The sequence below is a fragment of the Triticum aestivum genome, chromosome 3A, assembly GCF_018294505.1.
Source record: "Triticum aestivum cultivar Chinese Spring chromosome 3A, IWGSC CS RefSeq v2.1, whole genome shotgun sequence".
In the NCBI taxonomy this organism is placed as follows: domain Eukaryota; kingdom Viridiplantae; phylum Streptophyta; class Magnoliopsida; order Poales; family Poaceae; genus Triticum; species Triticum aestivum.
Window position 1 is genome coordinate 640876731 of NC_057800.1, and position 8552 is coordinate 640885282.

The 8552-nt window shown below is 44.0% G+C and overlaps 1 pseudogene; it reads right to left on the reverse strand.

Annotated features, from left to right (window-relative positions):
* Positions 1 to 408: 408 nt before the first annotated feature.
* Positions 409 to 7857, reverse strand: LOC123062815 (protein NRT1/ PTR FAMILY 8.1-like; annotated as a pseudogene).
* Positions 7858 to 8552: the final 695 nt, after the last annotated feature.

The window sequence follows — 8552 nt, forward strand, 5'->3', positions numbered from 1 at the left end:
GAAAAACCAACTAAAAGATTAAAGAGTAAAAAGCATGCTCGCGCCAGAGTTGGCCGGCCCATTTCCCTTGCTTTTAGGCATTGCTGCCGCGCCTACCCGACGCCTGCGGGCGTCCAAGAGGAGTCAGTGTTGAAACCTGAATTTTTTTAGACAACTGACGATCTTTTTTGTTGAACACAGTATAAACGCAAACGCTCATATACACGTGCATACACTTAATCCTTATGAACGCACACACGCACATCCTACCACTATAATCATCTTCGAAAGACTGAGCCGGCATATCATTTTGAAATTTACGAAGTCACCTCGTCGTTGATCGAAACGTCTTCTCCCACTGAATGCACATCGCCGAAAATCCTGAAATAAATCCAGAAATAAATGCGAGCACTAGGGTTTGAACCCTGATGAACTGGGGATACCACGGTCTCTCTAACCATCCAATGTTTTTCTAGATCAACTATTCTTAATCTTCTAGAGGCAGAGTTCCTTCAAGATTTGCGGCAACACAGGTAGCTTTCCCAATTACAAGTTTATTGCACTAGAGAACTACCCTAGCACTTACGGCACGGTGATCGCCAGGTTCAGTCAGCGGTCTTCTTGTAAGTATACCACCGTGCGACGAGCAGGTACGCGCCGAAGTTGCCGGTGCAGAGCATGGCGAGCAGCCAGAAGAAGTAGTCTAGGTGTCCGTCGTTGATGTCGTCGGGAATCCACCCGGGGCGTCCGTCCCTCGTTGTCACGTGCACCACGATGGCCACAAGTGTCGAGCTCGCGTAGTTGCCCAGCGCAAACGCAGCGCTGGAGAGCCCCGAGCAAACGCTCCGCATGGCATCCGGCGCCTGGTCATAAAAGAACTCCATCTGCCCGATGAACGTGAACACCTCTGCGGCCCCTACCACCACGTACTGGGGCACCTATCGGCACGTACTCCGCGCCGTCAGCGCCGGTGTAGGTGCCGTGACGCGCGACGACCCGTCGCCGTGCGACCTCGAGCGTGCCAGCGGCGAGCATGGCGATCGTGAGGATGACGAAGCCCACGCCCATGCGCACCAGCTGCGTGAACCCGCGGCGGTGGCCCGTGAGGCGGCGCGCGAGCGGGACGACGGCGCGGTCGTAGAGCGGCACCCAGAGCATGACGCTGACTGTGTCGAAGACGGTGAGCACGGCGGTGGGCGCGCGAAAACGGCCGGCGCGCGGGTCCAGCGTGTCCCCCTGAAGGATGAAGGTGGTGCTGATCCGCGTGTAGGCAGCCGCAAAGATGATGCCGCACGCCCACACCGGCAGCAGCCGCAACACACACTTGGTCTCCTCCACCTGAGTCACCGTGCACAGCCACCACGGGCTCGCCGGCCGCACCCTGTCGCCCGCCGTCTCCACCGCCGCCTTGTCCAAGAACCTGAATAATGGATAACAACCGACCGGTGCAACCGATTAATTTTTTTTTAAAGTATACTTTTCGTCCCTCAACTCTTCATGGAGTTTACTTTTCGTCCCTCAACTTCAAAACCGGGCAGAGTGCATCCCGCACTAACGAAACCGGACAAAAATCATCCCTTCTCTCGGCTGACCAAGTATTGGTGCTGACTAGACGTGGTTTTGACTAGTCCATGCTGATGTGGCAATGTGACCCCACAAAACAGAGGGCCCTCTCCCTCACTCTGGCTCTCTCGCGTTCTCCCATAGATTTTGTAGGATGCTATGGATTAATTAGGGGATAGAATAAGATTCGCTAACAATAGAACGGAAAGAGGCAAAATAGTAGTGATCTCATGCATCTGATCTTATCTCAACGTGAACGTCAAGTGCGCTATCTTCAATGACTTCTCTCACTTCTGTTTAGAAAAAAGAGGACTGGACCACTTTTTTAGATACTGCAAAAAAACACAGTTTTTGGCATACTACAGTTTATGAAACTTCTGTTTTTGTTTCATGTAATACCAAAGTTTTTTTTACAAACCACAGTATTTCCTGAAAACTGCAAAAATACTTTGTAAACAAACGCATTACTTTCGGCTTGGTTCGGTAATAACCAAATTAACCAAAATTGACGCAGATATTTGAGTCAATCCATAACTTTTTCACGTGTAAATAGATCATGTATATCATAAATGAGTAGAAAACAATTAGAAAAGGATAAAGAAGGAACATTGGATCACATAAATCCAAGCACTAAATGGGCTAGAAAGTATTGTACTATAGCAGCCCATTACGCTTTTGAACCCAAAAAACCTCAATTTTTGGTTAATTCGGTTTAACCTAATGGTTTTCCGTTGCTAACCGAAAAAACCGGAATGCAAATGGTTTTCATAATTTAAAACTAAAACTGAAACCAAAACCTGAAAAAACTGAAATGTCGGTTCGGTTTGGCTTTTTTGGGTTTGTTTTGGTTTCCGGTTCGGTTTTGCACACCGTGAGCTATTGCACGTCTAATTCCTACTCCCTCCATTCTAATGAATAAGGCATGCACGCATCTCAAAAATCATCTTTAACCATAAATTAGACCAAGAAAATATGATTTATTGGGTTTAAAAATTATATATCAATTCATGTGCATATGCACCCATTGTCTAAATACATACTTTGAAAATTTGAAAAATTCAGAACAAAAATCCTGCGGGTATATCCGGACATTCTATGTGCGTGCCAAAAGTTTCGATGAAAAAAGACGTTTTTTGTGGCTTGTGTAAAAAGGATAAAGAAATGCCTCGTGAATAGTTATAATGAAGTATCAGAAATTGTCTTTTTTACACAAGCCACAAAAAACCTCATTTTTCACCGAAAACTTTGTGCACGTACATAGAATGTTCGGGTATACACGCAGGATTTTTGTTCAAAAATTTTCAATTTCTTAAAATATGTATTTAGACAATAAGTGCATATGCACCTAGGAGCCATAGCCAATTTCCGGTAAATTATGAGGAATAGAAGTGTGGATCTACTGTATGAGAGAAGAGAGACAGGACATGTCACATTCCTTCATTGCATGCATGTGGATGAAGGATGATATCAGGTGGTGGGTCAGGATGTTGAAATACCAATATTTAATAAACATGAGAAAACAATGCTACTATATATGTGGTATAGAATATGGTGTGTGGTGGCGCAGGGTGATTGGCTAGCGCCTGGTAGGTACCGGTAAAATTTTCACTTTGTGTCTCCAACCAAATTGTCTGGTCGTAAAAGAGAGTTACCACATGTGGGTTCCAAACTAGCCCAAATTGTGAGAGGGAAGTACATAGTGAATAAATAAGATATTCTCACCCATGGGCTAAGAGTACTACTTCCTCCATCCCAAATTACTTGTCTTTAGATTTGTCTAAATACGGATGTAATACTAAGGCCTCATACATGGCATACTTAAAAGTCAGCTTTCAATTTATTTTCAGAATTTCGGGCTCGAGCCAAAATCCTCCAAGTCTTACTTCCGGTGACAGCCGCTGCTTGGGAAAATAACTCAAGGCCTAAGAATAAGTATTTTTTAGATTTTTTCATAACACAATACAAACACAGATGCTTATATATACGCACATACATTCAATCGTGAATGTATGCACGCACACCCTACCTTTTTGAGCATCTCCAAAAAAATGAACCAGCACATCATGTTGAGATTGACAAAGTCACCACAAATAATGTAGTCCATGGGGACGTCTCCTCCAACTCATATCGCCCGAAAGCCTGAATCCAGAAAAATGCAACCACAAAGTCTAGGTCTTAGAACCTTGGTGGGCTGCGATACCATTGTCCTCCTAACCATCCAACCACAAGTTTATTCGCAATTTTTTTAAAAGTGATGAGGTCTAAGAACAAGTTAACATTTTAGTTTTCTTATCACGTAAAGCTAACTCTTTTATAACCCATGAACTTGATCATGCTTGTAACATAATTGTTCAGGTTTGAACACACAATTATATTCAACGATAGTTATAACTAAAGGGTTTGCCGAGACCACATCTACATTCATGTGAATCTCCGCGTAAAATCAATGACATATTCCCTCCATTCAAATGAATAAGGTGCGCATGCTTTCCAAAATCCAACTTTGACCATTGGAAACTTCATTTCAATATGAATTGACGGAAATTGGCTATGGCTCCTAGGTGCATATGCACACATTGTCTAAATACATATTTAAATCATCCATATCTTTTAAACCATAATTTAATTTTTCAAACTTTGTAGTATATTCAAACTCATGGCGCCAAGACTTTAAAACAAGACCAATCTTAGATACATTTCAGACATGTTTAAATTTGACTGTTTCAACCGACTTATTCAACTGCATTTGAAAACATTTTAGTCATTTGAAAATCCAGATTTAAGTTCTTTCAAAAACATATTTGAATTTCACACAATTATTTCGCAAGTAGATTCAAATACTATTTCACTCAGTTCAAGAAACCGGCTATTTGTTTCTAAAAATGATGTCAATCATAATTTCAAAAGACCAATTCAATTTTTTCAAAACCCGATTCCAATTCAATTATTTGAAAGCATTCATTTTGAGTATTTCAAAACATACATTTAATTATATTAGGAAACCTATTTCAATAACATGAAAAAAGGTGATTTCAATTATCGAGTTCATCCATTTCAGTTATTTGAGAACATATTCTGTAGTTTAAAATTTTGAGTTCATCCATTTCAATTATTTAAAAACATATTTCAGAAAACATAACACTATTTTGCAAATATGAAGTTATGAAATCTATAACTTTACTCACTTAAACCTGATATAAACACAAAAAAGGCATTTCACTTCCACAAATCCACCAACATCACTTTCAGTTTACATATTTCACATTGTTATTTCAATTTCATAAAAATATTTGACATTTCACCAGTAGCACTTTCAGTTTAGATATTCACACATCACAAAAATCCTATTTCAATTCTTTCAAAAACATATTCACAAACTGGTTTCAATTATTTGAAAACATCCACTTAAATTATTTCAAACCATACATTTCAGTTATTTGAAAAACATATTTCAATAGGATCAATTTCATTTTTTCGCAATTATTCAGCTCATCCATTTCAATTATTTCAGAACATATTTCAGTTTTTCAAAAAAAAAGGGATTTCACTTATTCCGGGTAAGACTCCACTACTTAAAAAAAAGTGAGTTCATCCCTTTCGGTAATTTCATAACATATTTCACTTTTCCAAACTTACAAAAAAATCACTCTTCTGAAACATATCAATCTCACTAAAACCTTCACTCCTTCTCGAATACACTCATTGGTCCTATTCTAAGCAGTTCCCCACACTAGAATAAATTTAGTGAAATATGTGGATTGAAATGTTGAAATTTGAACATGTTTGAATTGTATCCAAATTGATCTTACTTGAAATGTCTTGACGCTAGGAGTTGAAATATACATAAAGTTTCAAAAATGTAATTGTGGTTTAAAATATCTGAATGGTTTAAATTAGCAAAGATGAAATAATGTCTTTGTGGGTTGTAGACTAGAACCGATTCTAGCTTTTTTTCCTCGGCATGAGCATGCTACAATGACTTACCATGAGGTTTGTTGCTCTTAGATTTTGTGGCGTCAAGTTTTGATCGACAATCGACATTGACCATGCCCTACTAGCACCCTGTAAATCTACTTTTGTGTCAATTGCTATTCTTTAATTATCAAATTTTGTCTGGGTCCAATTCAATTATGTGGTCGGTGCAAACGAGGTAGTAAAGGGATGGAGACATGGTAGGGGTGGTGGCATGGATTGGGAGGGGGCGCGAAGCTGTCCGCGTCGGGTGGCAAAATGGTGGTTAGGCCCCTGGCAGTGGGCCTCTTGACAACAAGGGGTGAAGGGGGTCGACGGCGATGAGGGAAGGAAAGTGACCGAAACTAGAAAACAAAAACATCACCTAAAAGAATAGTCAGTCTTTTTTCCGTTGAAGCAACTTCCTTGGACTTTTGCTGCATTATTGTGGTTATCGATTCAACAAAAGATATGAGTGTGATGATTCGGTGTGTGAACAGTAAAATCAAATAAAATACTCGCAGCGGCAATTAATGTGGATCGAAGGAAGAAGTAAAAAAGATCTGATATTTTTTTGGCATCAAAGATACTCAAATGTGTGATGTGGGTGCTAAAATTCATGGTGTTTGGACATTCGAAGAGGTCAGGGCACACTCATGCAGGAGCGTGACGTTGGTCAGGGTCTCCACGTCACACTTCCTGGAAGTGGCGAGCATCTTGTGAATTCACAAGAATAAGAATGTGGCTAACTCTTATCTAGACGAGACTTAACTATATCTCATCTAACTCCTACACTATTTGATTTTACGCGGAGATTCATATGAATTTTTATTTTTTATTTCACTAATCAGATGATGTAACAGTTAGATGATACTTTGGTAATTCTCATCAGCAAATCTGCACAAACAAGATGCTCAGATTTACTATGGGTTGAATTTTAACAAAAGATAATGTTGGGCAGCTACTGTGAAGAGTGGATGACACCGAGATTAGGTTTGGTCCAGGTTGGCTGATTAGCTTGCTCAATCAGTCACACAGCATGCTTCAATCATAGACAAAATAAATTGAACGCTCCTTTCTCAAAAAACTGCACATGATGGAGACGATGCAAGTGGAAGGCGATGCTAACGACGGCCAGGGCACGGGAACTGACCTGAACTCGTCAGTGTGCGCGAGGCGGCGGCTCCCCTGAATCACTGACATGCCGTCGTCCCCGTCACACTCGTGCAGCAGCGTGGCGTCGGTCGGGATCTCCACGTCGCACTTCCTGGCGGCGGCGACCACCACCTGCGCGATCCTGGTGAGCGGGCTGCCGCCGGGGGGCTGGTGGCGGCGGTACGCGCCCGTGCCGGCGAGGAACAGAGCGACGGCGAGCACGCTGAGCAGCGCCGGGATGCCGTAGCCGAGCCGCCAGCCGTGGGCGGACTGCACCCACACCAGGACGGTGCCGCCCACGAGCGAGCCCACGACGATGGACAGGTAGAACCAGTTGAAGAAGGAGCTCTGCCGCCGGCGCTCCTCCTCGTCGGACTCGGCGTCGAACTGGTCGGCCCCGAACGACGACAGGACCGGCTGCAGCGCGCCGCCCAGCGCCACCAGGTACAGCCCCGCGTAGAACACCGCGCTCGCCGCCACGACGCCGTACCCCGCGACGGAGATGAAGAGGAAGAGGGTGATGGTCCAGTACCTGCCGAGGAAAGAGTCGGCGAGGAAGCCGGCCGCGAGCGGCGTGATGGAGGCGGTGCCCTGCCAGTTGGTGACGCTGTTCGCCGCGGCCTTGCTGCCGGAGTGCAGCTGGACCTTGAGGAAGTTCACCAGGTTCGTCGACACGCCGTAGTAAGCGCTGTACTGGAGGCAGTTGTTCACTGCACACCACGCGCGCGTGAATGCATGAGCAGCATATTTAGCGTGGATCTAGGTGGATCATAGCGACAAGAAGAAAGTGGTGCAAGTTTTACCGAGGATGAAAACGTAGCCCCACGAACTCCGGCGATCCCTCGTGGACGTCCGGCGATCGGGGTCACCCTGCAGGCCTTTTGATTCGAAACGGAACCAGCTGAAGCAAAAGAGAGGAGGAACATTAGCCTGAATGAGGGTCGAACCTGTACACGCTCCCAGGCGTGAGACCTCTTCTTCTGTCCTTCTTTGGTCTCCGCCGCCGCATGGTACAGTGGTTGCGTTCTCTGACGCCGCTGTTTGTGAGGGGCTGGGCATGTCCAGTTTGGAGTGGTGATTCTCAACCATGAGGGGAATTGTGTGGCTGCGTGCTCTGAACCTTTAAGGGGCGTGCGTTCTTCGGAGTTGGCTGGAGCAATGGCTCTTCGGCGCGCTGTCAGCTTAGTCCGGGAGGAGGGTTTTACCGATGTCCTTTTCAAGTCTGATTGCCTCTCGGTGGTGCAGCGGTTGACGTCTCTGTCTAAGGATCGCTCGGTGGTGGGCTCTGTCCTTGCGGATGTCAAGTCTTTGGCTAATGGCCTCTCATCCGTGGCCTTTCTTCACGTTTGTCGGCATTGTAATATTTTAGCTCATGTATTAGCTAGATCAAGTCTGGGCTCTTCTAGCCTTTGTAATTTTCATTATGCTCTGGATTGCATCCAGAAGACTCTTTATAACTTTGTTGCTTGATCTATAAAGGCCGGCGTTCTCTCTAAAAAAATGAGGGTCAAACAGTAGATCGAATGAGACGCTCGGTCTTAAAGTTTTGAGGAGAGGTACAAGGACAAGAGATGCGGTAGGTGATGCCATTGTGGAAGAAAAATGTACGTACAGAGGAATTAATGAAACCATCATCATTGTCACACTGCATACATTTTGGCAAAACATGTAAATGAGTTAAGACATACAGTATGTAAACAAATGCTGGAGTGGAGGGGGTGTCAGGATTCGTAGCGTTAGAGACGCGAGCAAGAATAATGAGAAACAGACATCTTTTTTCTTACAAATGTTTTTTTAGAAACTAACATACCCAAGCCTCTATATCCGGTAAGGTTTTCGCTCCGAGATTCATCCACTTGGTGAAAATGACCCATGGTGAATTGTGGATGTGGCACGTGCTATTA